Source organism: Salmo trutta, chromosome 24 (assembly GCF_901001165.1).
Source record: "Salmo trutta chromosome 24, fSalTru1.1, whole genome shotgun sequence".
Taxonomy (NCBI): domain Eukaryota; kingdom Metazoa; phylum Chordata; class Actinopteri; order Salmoniformes; family Salmonidae; genus Salmo; species Salmo trutta.
The window spans coordinates 3,563,724-3,579,355 of NC_042980.1; the positions used below are offsets into that span (position 1 = coordinate 3,563,724).

The 15,632-nt window shown below is 49.1% G+C and overlaps 3 non-coding genes and 1 pseudogene across 3 annotated transcripts; all 4 read right to left on the reverse strand.

The window, feature by feature from the left end:
• Positions 1–10,227: 10,227 nt before the first annotated feature.
• On the reverse strand, positions 10,228–10,344 carry LOC115161664 (U5 spliceosomal RNA). Its single transcript, XR_003869360.1, has one exon. It is a non-coding gene; the product is annotated as a U5 spliceosomal RNA (small nuclear RNA).
• A 672-nt stretch (positions 10,345–11,016) lies between these two features.
• Positions 11,017–11,199, reverse strand: LOC115161582 (U2 spliceosomal RNA). The gene has a single exon (XR_003869297.1). It is a non-coding gene; the product is annotated as a U2 spliceosomal RNA (small nuclear RNA).
• Positions 11,200–13,516: 2,317 nt separating this feature from the next.
• LOC115161665 (U5 spliceosomal RNA) lies at positions 13,517–13,633 on the reverse strand. The gene has a single exon (XR_003869361.1). It is a non-coding gene; the product is annotated as a U5 spliceosomal RNA (small nuclear RNA).
• A 666-nt stretch (positions 13,634–14,299) lies between these two features.
• Positions 14,300–14,479, reverse strand: LOC115161737 (uncharacterized; annotated as a pseudogene).
• Between the last annotated feature and the right edge of the window lie 1,153 nt (positions 14,480–15,632).

Below are 15,632 nucleotides of genomic sequence, written 5' to 3' on the forward strand. Positions count from 1 at the left end.
ATGGCTCTTGGGTGATTTTAACCACTTCCGGTTGTCACAGGAAGCTCTTGCTTCACACACGTTGTCTTTGGGGTACATATAAACAGAATCCTGAATAAGAAGTCTCTACCTTAAAAATTGACTGAGTAACAGATGGTTGAGTTGCGTGATTTTCACTATCTGCAGGTGGCAATATGACAATAGCTCTTGGGTGTTTTTAACCACTTCCGGTTGTCACAGGAAGCTGTTGCTTCACACACGTTGTCTTTGGGGTAGACATAAACAGAATCCTGAATAAGAAGTCTCTACCTTAAGAATTGACTGAGTAACAGATGGTTGAGTTGCGTGATTTTCACTATGCGCACTTAATATGACAATAGCTCTTGGGTGTTTTTAACCACTTCCAGTTGTCACAGGAACCTTAGAATCGACACAGGTAGACCTCACAGTAGCCTGATGGATTGTTGTAGAAGACAGGTTCATAAGGCATTCATAACCCACATAGGCTTCAGGTTGAATTTTGGAGAATAGTCTATGTGTTCCTATGGGGAGAGAAGTCATTGCACACAGTTTGATCTAAACACCTTCTTTTCACTGTGAAGGGTTAATGCCACAGGGTCAAGGTTGGCTTGCACAGATCGGGAGGACCTCAGGAACGCTCCTGGTTCCTCTCCATCGCTCGTTGTGTTGATTTCATCATGTCACCTTTGGTGACATTTTTTGCTGTTGAATCATATTGCAAATACACGGATGCGCATTTGCAATATGATTCAATTGGCATTTAGCATCACAACTTTGGCATGCTCAAAACCACTGCAGAAATGCATAATTGACTGTCCCGATGAACTGGGGATGGCCGTGCAGTGACTGTGGTTCCTCTCCATCGCTCGTTGTGTTGATTTCATCATGTCAACTTTGGTGATGTTTTTTGCTGTTGAATCATGTTGCAAATGCGCGTTACATTTGCAATATTCCATGTTACGTTTGCAATATGATTCAATGGGCATTTAGCATCACAAATGTGGCATGCTCAAAACCACTGCAGAAATGCATAATTGACTGTCCCGATGAACTGGGGATGGCCGTGCAGTGACTGTGGTTCCTCTCCATCGCTCGTTGTGTTGATTTCATCATGTCAACTTTGGTGATGTTTTTTGCTGTTGAATCATGTTGCAAATGCGCGTTACATTTGCAATATTCCATGTTACGTTTGCAATATGATTCAATGGGCATTTAGCATCACAAATGTGGCATGCTCAAAACCACTGCAGAAATGCATAATTGACTGTCCCGATGAACTGGGGATGGCCGTGCAGTGACTGTGGTTCCTCTCCATCGCTCGTTGTGTTGATTTCATCATGTCAACTTTGGTGATGTTTTTTGCTGTTGAATCATGTTGCAAATGCGCATTACATTTGCAATATTCCATGTTACGTTTGCAATATGATTCAATGGGCATTTAGCATCACAAATGTGGCATGCTCAAAACCACTGCAGAAATGCATAATTGACTGTCCCGATGAACTGGGGATGGCCGTGCAGTGACTGTGGTTCCTCTCGATCGCTCGTTGTGTTGATTTCATCATGTCAACTTTGGTGATATTTTTTTCTGTTGAATCATGTTGCAAATGCGCGTTACATTTGCAATATTGCGTGTTACGTTTGCAATATGATGCAATGGGCATTTAGCATCACAACTTTGGCATGCTCAAAACCACTGCAGAAATGCATAATTGACTGTCCCGATGAACTGGTGATGGCCGGGCAGTGACTGTGGTTCCTCTCCATGGCTTGATGGTGACATGAGAGAAGTGGGATTGTCGTTTTTTAGCAATTTTTTTGAAAAATGTCCAAAATGACTAGGTGCGCCCCATACTGGATGGGCACTGATGGAAGGTGCTCACTACCCAACCGTGCACCCCTTGCACCACCCTAAAGGCATTTAAAACCATTCTAAAAAATTACTCCTGGTAACCCATTTCGGGTCACCATGTGCACTGATGCGCATTTGCAATATGATTCAATGGGCCTCAACATCACGAATTTGGCATGCTTAAAAACACTGCAGAAATGCAAAATTAACTGTCCCGATGAACTGGTGATGGCCGGGCAGTGACTGTGGTTCCTCTCCATGGCTTGATGGTGACATGAGAGAAGTGGGATTGTTGTTTTTTAGCAATTTTTTTTGAAAAATGTCCAAAATGACTAGGGGCGCCCCATACTGGATGGGCACTGATGGAAGGTGCTCCCTACCCAACCGTGCACCCCTTGCACCCTCTAAAGGCATTTAAAACCATTCTAAAAAATTACTCCTGGTAACCCATTTCGGGTCACCATGTGCACTGATGCGCATTTGCAATATGATTCAATGGGCCTCAACATCACGAATTTGGCATGCTCAAAAACACTAAAGATATGCAAAATTGACTGTCCCGATGAACTGGGGATGGCCGGGCAGTGACTGTGGTTCCTCTCAATGGCTTGATGGTGACATGAGAGAAGTGGGATTGTCGTTTTTTAGCAATTTTTTTGAAAAATGTCCAAAATGACTAGGGGCGCCCCATACTGGATGGGCACTGATGGAAGGTGCTCCCTACCCAACCGTGCACCCCTTGCACCCTCTAAAGGCATTTAAAACCCTTCTAAAAAATTACTCCTGGTAACCCATTTCGGGTCACCATGTGCACTGATGCGCATTTACAATATGATTCAATGGGCCTCAACATCACGAATTTGGCATGCTCAAAAACACTAAAGATATGCAAAATTGACTGTCCCGATGAACTGGGGATGGCCGGGCAGTGACTGTGGTTCCTCTCTATCGCTCATTGTGTTGATTTCATCATGTCAACTTTGGTGATATTTTTGCTGTTGAGTCATATTGCAAACGCACGTTACGTTTGCAATATAGCGCGTTACGTTTGCAATATGATTTAATGGGCATTTAGTATCACAAATGTGGCATGCTCAAAAATACTGCAGAAATGCATAATTGACTGGCCTGATGAACTGGGGATGGCCGGGCAGTGACTGTGGTTCCTCTCTGTCGCTCATTGTGTTGATTTCATCATGTCAACTTTGGTGATATTTTCTGCTGTTGAATCATATTGCAAACGCACGTTACGTTTGCAATATAGCGCGTTACGTTTGCAATATGATTTAATGGGCATTTAGCATCACAAATTTAGGCATGCTCAAAAATACTGCAGAAATGCATAATTGACTGGCCCGATGAACTCGGGATGGCCGGGCAGTGACTGTGGTTAATCTCCATTGCTCGTCACCCAGCAGTCAGCGTCCATCAGTCAATTAGTTGTCATTCTGACACCAAACTGATAGCATCTGACACCAAATCCACTTTTTCCAACTCGTATAGAAGCCAACTATCACATATGTCAGAGAAGGCCCATAATTCACAGTGCTTTCAATTTTAACCATAAAAAAACCTAAAACACATAGTTACGTTATAGCTGCGGGTCCAGTTCTGACATTATGTGTAGGCCTATGTGAGGCGACCCCGAATCCTAAGTTTCGGCTCGATAGGTCATTTGGTGCCCAAGCAATGGCCTTAATTGGTGCTGAAAATCCACTTTTTCAGGGCGTTACTACGGGGTCCCTGAATGAGCTATCGGACAGAGACATTGGGGTCCGTCTCTACGGGCCGAGGCGGTTTCAATGCACCTAGTCTTGCGACTCTGGGACATTTCTAAATGTCGCCATGTCCGTGATATTGAAAATGAATTGAAAATATTGCAAATGTACGAGGTGGTTTCTCGGTCAGAGAACCTTCTAGAGCCCCATAAATCACCGTGCACTATCGACTTGAGCTCTAGAACAGGTTTCTAAAATTTCGGAGCTCTAGGTCTGACGGTTCTTGAATCGTTTCAACAAAAGTAACTATTGAAGGCGGTATAAGACTCTAAGCCCCACACTATGTCCCTATGGCCAAATTGTGTGTGTGTGTTTTTGTTTTTTTTGCAAAAAGAATAGACACACGTTGTCTTTGGGGTAGGCATATACAGAATCCTCAATATGAAGTCTCTACCTAAAGAATTGGCTGGATGACATAGGGTTGAGTTGCGTGATTTTCACTATATGCTGGTTGACCATATGACAATAGCTCTTTGCTGTTTTTAACAACTTCCGGTTGTCACAGGAAGCTCTTACTCAACACATGTTGTCTTTGGGTTAGACATAAACAGAATCCTGAATATGAAGTCTCTACCTTAAGAATTGACTGAATAACAGATGGTTGAGTTGCGTGATTTTCACTATATGCCGGTTGACCATATGACAATAGCTCTTGGCTGTTTTTAACAACTTCCGGTTGTCACAGGAAGCTCTTGCTTCACACACGTTGTCTTTGGGGTAGACATAAACAGAATCCTGAATATGAAGTCTCTACCTTAAGAATTGACTGAATGACAGATGGTTGAGTTGCGTGATTTTCACTATCTGCAGGTTGCTTATATGACAATAGCTCTAGGGTGATTTTAACATTTTCCGGTTGCTCCAGGAACCTTAGAATCGACACAGGTAGACCTCACAGTAGCCTGATGGATTGTTATAGAAGACAGGTTCATAAGGCATTCATAACCCACATAGACTTCAGGTTGAATTTAGGAGAATTGTCAATGTATTCCTATGGGGAGAGAAGTCATTGCACACAGTTTGATCTAAACACCTTCTTTTCACTGTGAAGGGTTAATGCCACAGGGTCAAGGTTAGGCTTGCACAGATCGGGAGGACCTCAGGAACGCTCCTGAGGTTGAATTGTGCTTCTAACCCTAATGGTTCTCTCACTGTCACCCATAAGCACTTGACATATTGGTGCAGGCCTCATTTTGGGCCTAGTTTTCTCACGGTCGCTGCGCTCATACCGAGCAAGCTACGGTCAAGCGGGGCGTCTCATTGAACTCGTCTCAGCCTAGAGATAATGGTAATGCCATTGCAGGCTCTTTGTGTCTTTAAGCACCGCTCTGTGTCACTCCGTCCTTGCTGTGTGTGTGTTTGAGAGAGCTTTTCTTTGACATCTGATGGGATAAATGACTGATTTACAGTTCATGAGGGTTGCCTAGTCACACATATGAAGTTGTGGAAAGATCTGACCTTTTTAACCCTTCAAAGCAGCCCCTATGACACCATTATAAGGCATTTCTGGTTGACACAGGAATCTGAACGTTAGGCTCTTATAGAATATTGAGTTTTAAGTGTTTCTGTTAAGAACTGACTTATTTACAGAGGGTTGAACAAGTGTGTGTTGTTTCAGAAAATCACAGAAAATCACAGAAATCTCGCAGAGCTCCGAAACCTGCCTTAACGGACTCATCTGAACACGCTGCAACTGGATATGTAACTTTTTTGAAAAAAAAACCTCTTGTTGTTGAATATCACCAATGTGTCATTGTACAATTTCTCTGAAATGAACATTGGTAAATGCATGGTTCCTTTTCTCCTGACACCGTAGGCTCATGTAGTTTGATGTGAAGTGGTCAAATCAGCACTCTATTTTCCTGTTTGACTTTCAATCCCAGAAAAATAGCCTTAACTCGAAAAGCGTCGAGGCCTCGACTCCATCCTGTTCGGGGCCAACTGCCCATTATGCCAAACCCACGCAGACCGAGTTTCGTCTTCGAATTGTCTTCGGTTTAGGAGAAAAAGCCGTGTCGCATTTGGTGATATATGTTACATTTGCAATATGATTCCATACGCCCTCTCGTGGAATAATCCGGGACTGCAAGAAAATGACCAAAATTTGAAAATTTAATTAAACGGAAACCGAAGGTCCGAGAGACTCCGTTCGATGACTTCCTGGAAGATCCGGCCCCCGCGATCGGCCCGACGCCGTCCGCGGATTTATCGGACGTGGTCGGACGTCTAGTAAGGGAGGGTACATTTGCAACATGGACTTTCTCACTAACCATACGGATGGCGCACGCGACGTCCCTTCATGTATGCAAGGGACCTTGTCAGGCACGAGTCCTTGCAAAGCAGCAAGGATGTGTCGTCGGCGTACTGTGTCAACTTGACACGGAGACCGCCACTTCCAGGGATCAGCAAGCCCTCCACCCCTGTGTCTGCCCTAATGGCAGCCCCCAGAGGCTCCATGTACAGAACGAAGAGGAGAGCCGAGAGCGGGCATCCCTGCCTGACCCCAGACGAGAGGTCAAAAACGTCACCTAAGTGACTGTTTACGCTAACTCGGCACGCCGCTCCGACATATAATGTACGGATCCATCCTATAAACTTCTCCCCAAATCCTAACCTACCTAACACCCTGAATAGAAAGGATCTATTCACGCGATCAAAGGCTTTCGCCTGATCTAGCGCTGCTACCATTAAAGGCAGCCCCCTATCTTCTACCCAAGCGATGGAGTCCCTGATCAACTGTAGGTTCCATCTGATCGAGGGACCCTCTACCCCGCACGTCTGATCCTCATGGACGACGTAGGGAAGGGCTGTGCGCAACCGGTCTGCTAAAACCTTTGCAAGTAGCTTGTAATCTACGCACAGCATGGTCAACGGCCGCCAGTTGCCAAGGTCAGTTGCGTCCCCCTTCTTATAAAGAAGTGACAGCACCCCGACAACCATTGATCCCCCCGGGACCCCCGTCTCAAGGATGGCCTTCAAGACTTCGAGGACCACTGGTCCAAGTATACCCCAAAACTTGAGGTAAAACTCGGCCGGCAGCCCATCCATCCCAGGCACCTTCCCTTTTCCCATCCTCCTGAGAGCGCTCTCAACCTCCTCGAGGGAGATCTGAGCCTCCATCACATCTCTAATGTCCTCCGGCAATCGCCGGGACAAGTGTTCTAAAAACACATTTCCCTGCTCTACATCTATTACCCTCTCTTTAAATAAACCTCGGTAATGATCAGTTGTTACCCTGACCATTTCCTCCGGTTTTCTAACTATGCTACCATCTTCTTTCCTCACCCCATGCATTATCTTCCTACTCTGTCTGCCCTTAACCGACTTAAAGAACATAGCGGAACAAGTCTCATTATGTTCTAGAAAGCCATTATGCGCCCGCTCCAGGAAAGCTCGAGCCTTCCGCTCCTGCAGCTCCCTGAGCTGCGCCTTCAGGTCAGTGGATCTCTCCCAGTCAATCGACCCGCCAAGGTTGCCTGCCTCGTACTCGAGTTCGAGCAACCTTTGGATACGATCCACCTCCCTCCTTTCCTCCCTTTTTTTCCTCCTGCAATATCCTATTATAAAGGCCCTAATCCTTACCTTAACTAAATCCCACCACTCTAACACCCCCTCACACATGGACCGGAGGCCTTCAAGCCCCCGAAAGAAACCAAAAAAGGTGTCAACGAAAGCTTGCTCCTCCAGCACATCCCGATCTAATTTCCAGTACCCCCTACCGAAGAGGCAGACTGGCGACCCCACCTGCAGGAGCACCCCGTCGTGATCTGAAAAGAACACAGGCAACAGCCGCCCAGACAACTGACCCAAAGACCTGGATACAAAAATGTAGTCGAGCCTCCGCGCAACCCCCCGGGAGTTGCGCCATGTGGGACCAGCCATTGTCGGAGTAGTGTGCAGGCCTCCATCAACCAGACCATGGCAAGCCATTAGCCCGGTGATGGAGCCTGCACTACTATCCCTCACTAACCCTAAATCTATGTTAAAATCCCCACCTATCACCAAGTGCCTATTTGTAACACACAGGGGCGCCAGACAGTCCACCATCTCCCTCCTGGCTGCCGCCACCTGTGGCCCATACACCACCACTAACCTATACCTACTATCCCTAAAAGTGACATCCACCCCCAACACCCTCCCCTGCATTACAACAAAAGATCCCTCCACCTTCACCTCCCTATTCCCAAACAAAATCCCCACCCCTGTAGAATGCACCCCACCTATACCCCAAACTGACTCCCCCTTATCCCACTCCCTACTAAACCTGATGACATCCCCTCCATCCCTCAGGTGAACCTCCTGTAAAAAGCAAACATCAAAACCCACCCCCTCCAAAAAACTAAAAACCGCCCTCCTCTTAACAAAATCCCTCAAACCCCTTACATTTAAACTAAAAATATTAACAGAAAATGTCATTTAAAATTAAAAAACCCTACATCAACGACTTGAAAACCCCAAAATAACAAAACAACAGGAGACTCACCCGATGCTCCCCTGCTTCTTCTCATCCGGCGGGGACGTCTTCTCCTCTCCTGACGTCCCCCCGTCCTCCTCCATCTCTCCAACCCAGGATGCAGGCATGGTGTTAGGCCTTGGAGTGCCCTGCATCCTGGGTTCCCCACCAACACCCTCCGTTCCTCTCTCCCTGTAGGCTTCTGGACTGAGGTCGAGAGCAGGGGACCCCATCTCCCCAAGCAGGAGTTGAGATCCCCCCTCAGACTCCCAGCCCAGCGCCACGCCCTGGGAGTCACCCTCCACCAGACGTTGAGGGGCCGAGGAAAACAGCGAGGACAAGGCCTTTCCTCCCTCCCCCATCACACGCTTGGCCATCCCCTCCACACCCCCCTCCCTCTCACTGCATTCCGGGCCCCCCCTCTTCCCTTTCTTCTTTGGCGTTGGAGGCAGCGGAGAGACACCACTCCCCCTCTCCGCTAGCTCCTCCACCATTCCCCTCAACTCTTCAACGAGGGCGCTCGACATGCTGTCCCCCCACTCCTTCCCTCCTTCTGCTCCTTCTTCTGGTCCCGTCTTCACTTCTCCCTCCATTTCTGCCACCTTTCCCTCCTCCACCTCCTCTCTCTCCACCGTCCCAGTCTCCTTCTTCTCCGCTCCTCCACCTCCTTCCACCTCCTCTCCTTTTGTTCCGGCCTTCTCGGCTCCTCGCCTCTCTCCTCTCGTAGCCTCCTTCCTCCCGTCCTCTTTCTGTGCCATCCTTTCCCCTGTGCCATTACTGTCATCCGCTCCCTTTCGTTCTCTCCTCCCTCCATCCCCCGTTCCCCCTCCAGCTGCAGAGGCGTATGACCTTTGACGAGCCGGGCAATCACGCCACAGGTGTGCTGATGAACCACACCCGTGGCAAGCCTTGGGCTCGTCACAATCCTTGGCCTCGTGCTCTCCCGACCCACAGAACCTGCACTTTCTGGTGTTGCACGAGGCCAGGATATGACCGTAGGCCATACACCTCCTGCAGAATGGAGGCTGACGGGCATAAAACAATGTCCCCCTGTCAGCCCCCAGGGAGAACATTGCCGGGGGATGGAGGTAGCCACCCAATCCCTTCGGGTCCTCCCTGAGAAGGACCTGGAACCCTCTCCTTCCGTTCCAGAATCCCAGGGAGTCCCTGAGGTGCCTCGCTGAGGAGACGTTGTCAGCGTACCTCCCCAGAAAGGCCCTCACCTCCTCATCCTTCACATGCGGATTGTACATATTTACGGTGACCACCCTGAAATTGTTCTTAGCCAGGCTGGTCACCTCGTAATGGCACAGGGGCTTCTCTTTCCCAATCTCTCTCGCCTTCTTCAGTACTTCTTCGTGCTTCTCCTCCTTCTGCAGCGTCACGTCGTACGCTCCCTCCATTGGATTCGCTTGGAGGCATAGCACGTCCTTCACCTCCAACTTCAGGATCCCCATAAGAATGGTTCTCCCAAAAGTCTCTCTTTCAAACTGCTCCATCTCTTTGTTCCTCCAAGCGAATCGCACTGTGTTTGCCAAACCAATTCCTGGCATCCCCTTGCTAGAAGAGTTGCGTGCCATTTCCACCCTGGACAATGACACGCTTCTCAAAATCAAAAACAAAAAAACTCTCTTTTTAAAGAAGCCAAAAAAACCGGGACTGAGATGGAAAAGGATTTTCCCACTCCAAAAATGTTTTTTTACCGCTCTCTGTCTTCGACCTTCTGACTCAGCGAGCTCTGGGGCACCTCGGTACCAAGCTTGATCTGAGCCAAAAGGCCGAGAAGCGATAACCCACAAATTGACCCCTGCACCCGCCGGGCCCCCGGGGGTCTCGGCAGACCTCAGCGGTTTGGCAAAAGTTGTCTCCTCCCCACCCGACGCTTCCCTGGTGACAGGCGGGTGTTTTTTTTAACAAGTCGCTAATGCGTCTTTAAGTCACTAGCTCTTTAAGCCTAGTGCGACTATTTGTTCAAAGCCCGGAAAACACGTCAGTCGTCGTCGGGCTTGAACTCAATTGCCCGAGCGACTACTTTGAGTGGAAAAATACGCCGGTCGGTCGGTCGGTCAGCCGGCTTCAAGTCAAACGCCTGAGCAAAAAGTCTCGGCGTCATCTCTGTCAATTTCTCTTGAAACAAGATACCGGGCTCTGCCAGAAGCAAAGCCCTTCCAAAAATATGTTGAACTCGTAAGTGTTCCTCTCCACGGAAGTCTTTAGTAAAAGGCGAAAGGCTTGTGCGTAATGAAGAGAAACCAGAGTCGTATGGAAGTCAGAGGTCGGGGCCCGAGACACACACTGTGCACTCTAGGCCGGGTGCCCGCGGGTGGTTCCCGAACCCACTCTTCCAAGTTTGAGGGCTGTGGGTAAAAATTCACAGACAGACAGACAATCCTGGTGAAGTGATTGTATTTTTTGGGGGGGTCAAAAACAGAGACAGACAGACAGACAGACAGACAGACAGACAATCCTGGTGAAGTGATTGTATTTTTTGGGGGGTCAAAAACAGAGAGAGACAGACAGACAGACAGACAATCCTGGTGAAGTGATTGTATTTTTTGGGGGGTCAAAAACAGAGAGAGACAGACAGACAGACAGACAGACAGACAGACAGACAGACAGACAGACAGACAGACAATCCTGGTGAAGTGATTGTATTTTTTGGGGGGGTCAAAAACAGAGACAGACAGACAGACACACACACACACAGAGACACACACACACACACACACACACACACACACACACACACACACACAATCCTGGCCAATGTTTTTTTTTTTTTTTAAGTAAAATGGCGGGAAAACGGGGGACCCCATGAAGGGGGCTTCGCCCTTGTTTCAGTTTGGATGATTCTTCTTTTTTCATTCCTTCTCTTCTTCTGCTAGCTGTTTTACATAGCTTTGTGTATTTCTTTTTCCTTGACAATGAGAGAAAAGTGTTGCACCGTTCCCGGAGGTACTGCAATACCGGGTCGATGCGTGGAGCGGATGGAGCAAGCCCCATTTCCGACTCCCTGTTCGAAAAATCCATTTAATATGTAGTCCCCCGATGGGGGACATATCAGATATTAAACTGATAAGAACAGATTTAACAAAATATATTTATTACGTTCCAAACCAACCAAAATTTTCCACAAATCAATCAGTTCAAACACAAGTTCCAATAAACACAAAAATAGACATTTCAAAACTATTCACCAATAACCAAACCCAATACCCATATCAAATAACCAAAAAAAAACACTCACCCTTTACTCCCGACCGACGGGGACGCCTCCTCCACTCCTGACGCTCCACCGTCGGCCACCATCCCCTCTCCCCTGGAAACAAAAACACTACCCGGCACACCCACACTCTGTGCCTTGTGCCCCCCACTCAAATCCACCACTCCCCCCTCCTCCCGACTCCGGCCCGGGGACCCCCCGCCCCCAAACAGGGAGCTTAAGCCTCCCTCCATCACCCAATCCTGGGCCATGCTTGTTAGGTCCAGCTCCGACAGGGGTGTAAAGGAGAAGGAAGAGGGAGCCCACGAGGGCCCTGTAACCTCCCCCTCCCCTCCCCCCTGATCTGCCCTCCCCTCTTTTTTTCCACCCGTCCTCCTCGAGCGTTCCCCTTTTTTCGACCTTTTGGTTGGTGGAGTAAAAGGCAAAATGTTTTCATAAATTGCCTCTTTCTCCACCTCCACCTGTGCTCCCACCACTTCACAGTCCCCCCACTCCTTCACCCCCTCTCCCTCTAGTCTCGCCTCCGATGCCTTCTCTGTCTCCTTCCTCTCCGATGCCTTCTCATTCTCCATCTTCTCCGATTCCTTCTCTGTCTTCCTCTCTGATGCCTTCTCTATCTTCTTCTCTGCTGCCTTCTCTATCTTCCTCTCTGATGCCATCTCTGTCTCTCTCCTCTTCGATGTCTTCTTTGTCTCCTTCCTCTCCGTAGCCTTCTCTGTCTCCTTCCTCTCCACCGCTGTCTTCTCTGGTCCCTCCACACTCCTGACTCCTTCCTCCTCCTCTCCTTTGGCCTCCTGTGCTTCTGGTTGCACTATGACCATTTCTTCTTTGTCTTTTCTTTCTCCTGCTGCCGCTTTTTTCTCCTCTCCCCGTTGTGTGTCCGCTCCCTCCGTGCCTGTTTTCAGTTTTGGGTCTCCTCTTCTTCCCCCATCCCCGGCTCTCGCTCCCCCCCCAGCTGCAGATGCGTATGACCTCTGACGCTCCGGACATTCGCGCCACAGGTGCGTTAGCATACCACACCCGTGGCATGCCTTCGGCGCGTCACAGTCCCTCGCCTCGTGCTCCGCAGATCCACAATACCTGCACTTCTTTATGCTGCACGAGGCGAGGATGTGGCCGTAGGCCATACACCGCCTGCAGAACGGAGGCTGACGGGCATAATGCAACGTCCCCCGGTCAGCCCCCAGGGAGAACATAGCCGGAGGATGGAGGTAGCCTCCCAGGCCCCCTGGTTCTTCTCTAAGAAGGGCCTGATACCCTCTCTTCCCAGTCCAAAACCCGAGTGAGTCTTTGAGGAGCCTTCCTGAGGAGATGTTGTCCATATACCTCCCCAGGAAAGTCCTCACCTCTTCTTCCTTCACGTGAGGGTTGTACATAGTGACCGTCACAACTCTAAAATTGGTCTTCGCCAAGCTCGTCACAGCATAGTGGCACATAGGTCGTACGTTCACCAAATCCCTCACCTTCTGCATTGTCTCCTCATGCTGCTTCTCCGTATAGAACGTGACATCATACGCGCCCTCTAATGGATTCTCCTGGAGGCAGAAGACGTCCTTTACCCCAAGCTTGAGCAAACCCATCAGGATAGTTCTCCCGAACGTTTCCCTCCCGAATTGCTCCACCTCCTTATCTTTCCACGCAAATCTTGCCGTGTTGGCCAATCCAACCCCCGGAACAGACCTGTTCGGGATATCCTCCTCCATGTTCTTCGATTAAGAAAAAACTCTCTTCAAAAAAGAAGCCGCTCAAAATTAAAAAACTTTCCTCCCTCCTGCCTTCCTTCGACCTTCTGACTCAGCGGGCTTTGGGGCACCTCGGTACCAAGCTTGATCTGAGCCAAAAGGCCGAGAAGCGATAACCCACAAATTGACCCCTGCACCCGCCGGGCCCCCGGGGGTCTCGGCAGACCTCAGCGGTTTGGCAAAAGTTGTCTCCTCCCCACCCGACGCTTCCCTGGTGACAGGCGGGTGTTTTTTTTAACAAGTCGCTAATGCGTCTTTAAGTCACTAGCTCTTTAAGCCTAGTGCGACTATTTGTTCAAAGCCCGGAAAACACGTCAGTCGTCGTCGGGCTTGAACTCAATTGCCCGAGCGACTACTTTGAGTGGAAAAATACGCCGGTCGGTCGGTCGGTCAGCCGGCTTCAAGTCAAACGCCTGAGCAAAAAGTCTCGGCGTCATCTCTGTCAATTTCTCTTGAAACAAGATACCGGGCTCTGCCAGAAGCAAAGCCCTTCCAAAAATATGTTGAACTCGTAAGTGTTCCTCTCCACGGAAGTCTTTAGTAAAAGGCGAAAGGCTTGTGCGTAATGAAGAGAAACCAGAGTCGTATGGAAGTCAGAGGTCGGGGCCCGAGACACACACTGTGCACTCTAGGCCGGGTGCCCGCGGGTGGTTCCCGAACCCACTCTTCCAAGTTTGAGGGCTGTGGGTAAAAATTCACAGACAGACAGACAATCCTGGTGAAGTGATTGTATTTTTTGGGGGGGTCAAAAACAGAGACAGACAGACAGACAGACAGACAGACAGACAGACAGACAGACAGACAGACAGACAATCCTGGTGAAGTGATTGTATTTTTTGGGGGGTCAAAAACAGAGAGAGACAGACAGACAGACAGACAATCCTGGTGAAGTGATTGTATTTTTTGGGGGGTCAAAAACAGAGAGAGACAGACAGACAGACAGACAGACAGACAGACAGACAGACAGACAATCCTGGTGAAGTGATTGTATTTTTTGGGGGGGTCAAAAACAGAGACAGACAGACAGACACACACACACACAGAGACACACACACACACACACACACACACACAATCCTGGCCAATGTTTTTTTTTTTTTTAAAGTAAAATGGCGGGAAAACGGGGGACCCCATGAAGGGGGCTTCGCCCTTGTTTCAGTTTGGATGATTCTTCTTTTTTCATTCCTTCTCTTCTTCTGCTAGCTGTTTTACATAGCTTTGTGTATTTCTTTTTCCTTGACAATGAGAGAAAAGTGTTGCACCGTTCCCGGAGGTACTGCAATACCGGGTCGATGCGTGGAGCGGATGGAGCAAGCCCCATTTCCGACTCCCTGTTCGAAAAATCCATTTAATATGTAGTCCCCCGATGGGGGACATATCAGATATTAAACTGATAAGAACAGATTTTTTTTTTTTTTTAGAAAAAATAATTTATTACGTTCAATACCAATCATACTTTACAAAATCATATTTTCCTTTCAAACTCAAATAATGGTATTTTGATTTATAAAACACAACAAAAACCCCAAAACAAAACTCAGGGGAGCATCATCCCTCCCCGTCATCCTACACTCTAACTTTCCCTATCTCCCCGTCCCTAATCTAAAATAACCCCAGCCCTAATCCCCCCTTCCATCTCTCCCGGGCAGCATGCTGCCCCCACTTCCTCTCCTCCCTCTTCATCCTCCCCCTCAGATCTCCTTCCACCCTCCTCACTATGCCTTCCACCCCACAATCTCTCCCTGTCTTAACCATGTTCTGCCTGGCTTCCCACAGCCCCCGCTTAAAGAGGCTCATGAGAAGCCAGAGCAGAAACCTATCCCTATCCGTCCCCCTCGCTCTCCCTACTCCTCTCTCTAGCCTAGCCCATGTCAATACGAAATCACCTCTAACCCTTCCTAACAACACCCGTGCCTTCGCCCATACTACTCCGGCAATGGCACAGTCCCAAAAGACATGACGCACAGTCTCCTCCCTGCCACAAGAAGGTCTTGGGCAGGTGGGGGATCGCGCCAAGCTATGCCGGTACATGGTGGAGCGCACCGGCAAACACTTGTGGAGGCTCAACCAATTCAGGTCCTTGAGCCTGTTGTCCAGACCCCGCGCCTGCACTCCCTCCCAGACCACCGCCGGGATGCCCACTACAGGTGCTGGACTTACTGCCCGTCTGACCTCCTCGTACAGGTGCCTGTGATCTAAACCTACTCGGGCGACTTCAACCTCGGGGTGCGCACGCAGCCACTTGGCCGCATGGCCAAAGTGCCACGGCAGCTGTTCCGCCCGAGGACCCGTGTTAGACCACACCATTACGCTTCTCGCCTGATACGAGAAGAACACCCGCAGGAGGTAACCGGACGGGTGTAGTACTGGCTGAGCAAGCTCCGTCAACAGAAACGAAACAAAAATGGCGTCCAGCTTGAGGGGGAGATGTGGTACCCCCCTACCTCCCTCCCCGATGGGACAGATCATGCGTGCCCTGGCGACCCACTCGTACCTGCCACCCCACATGAACTGAAACACCAGCCTCACTAGATGCCTCCTCAAACAAGCCGGCAATGGATAGATGTACGCCAAGTACAATAGA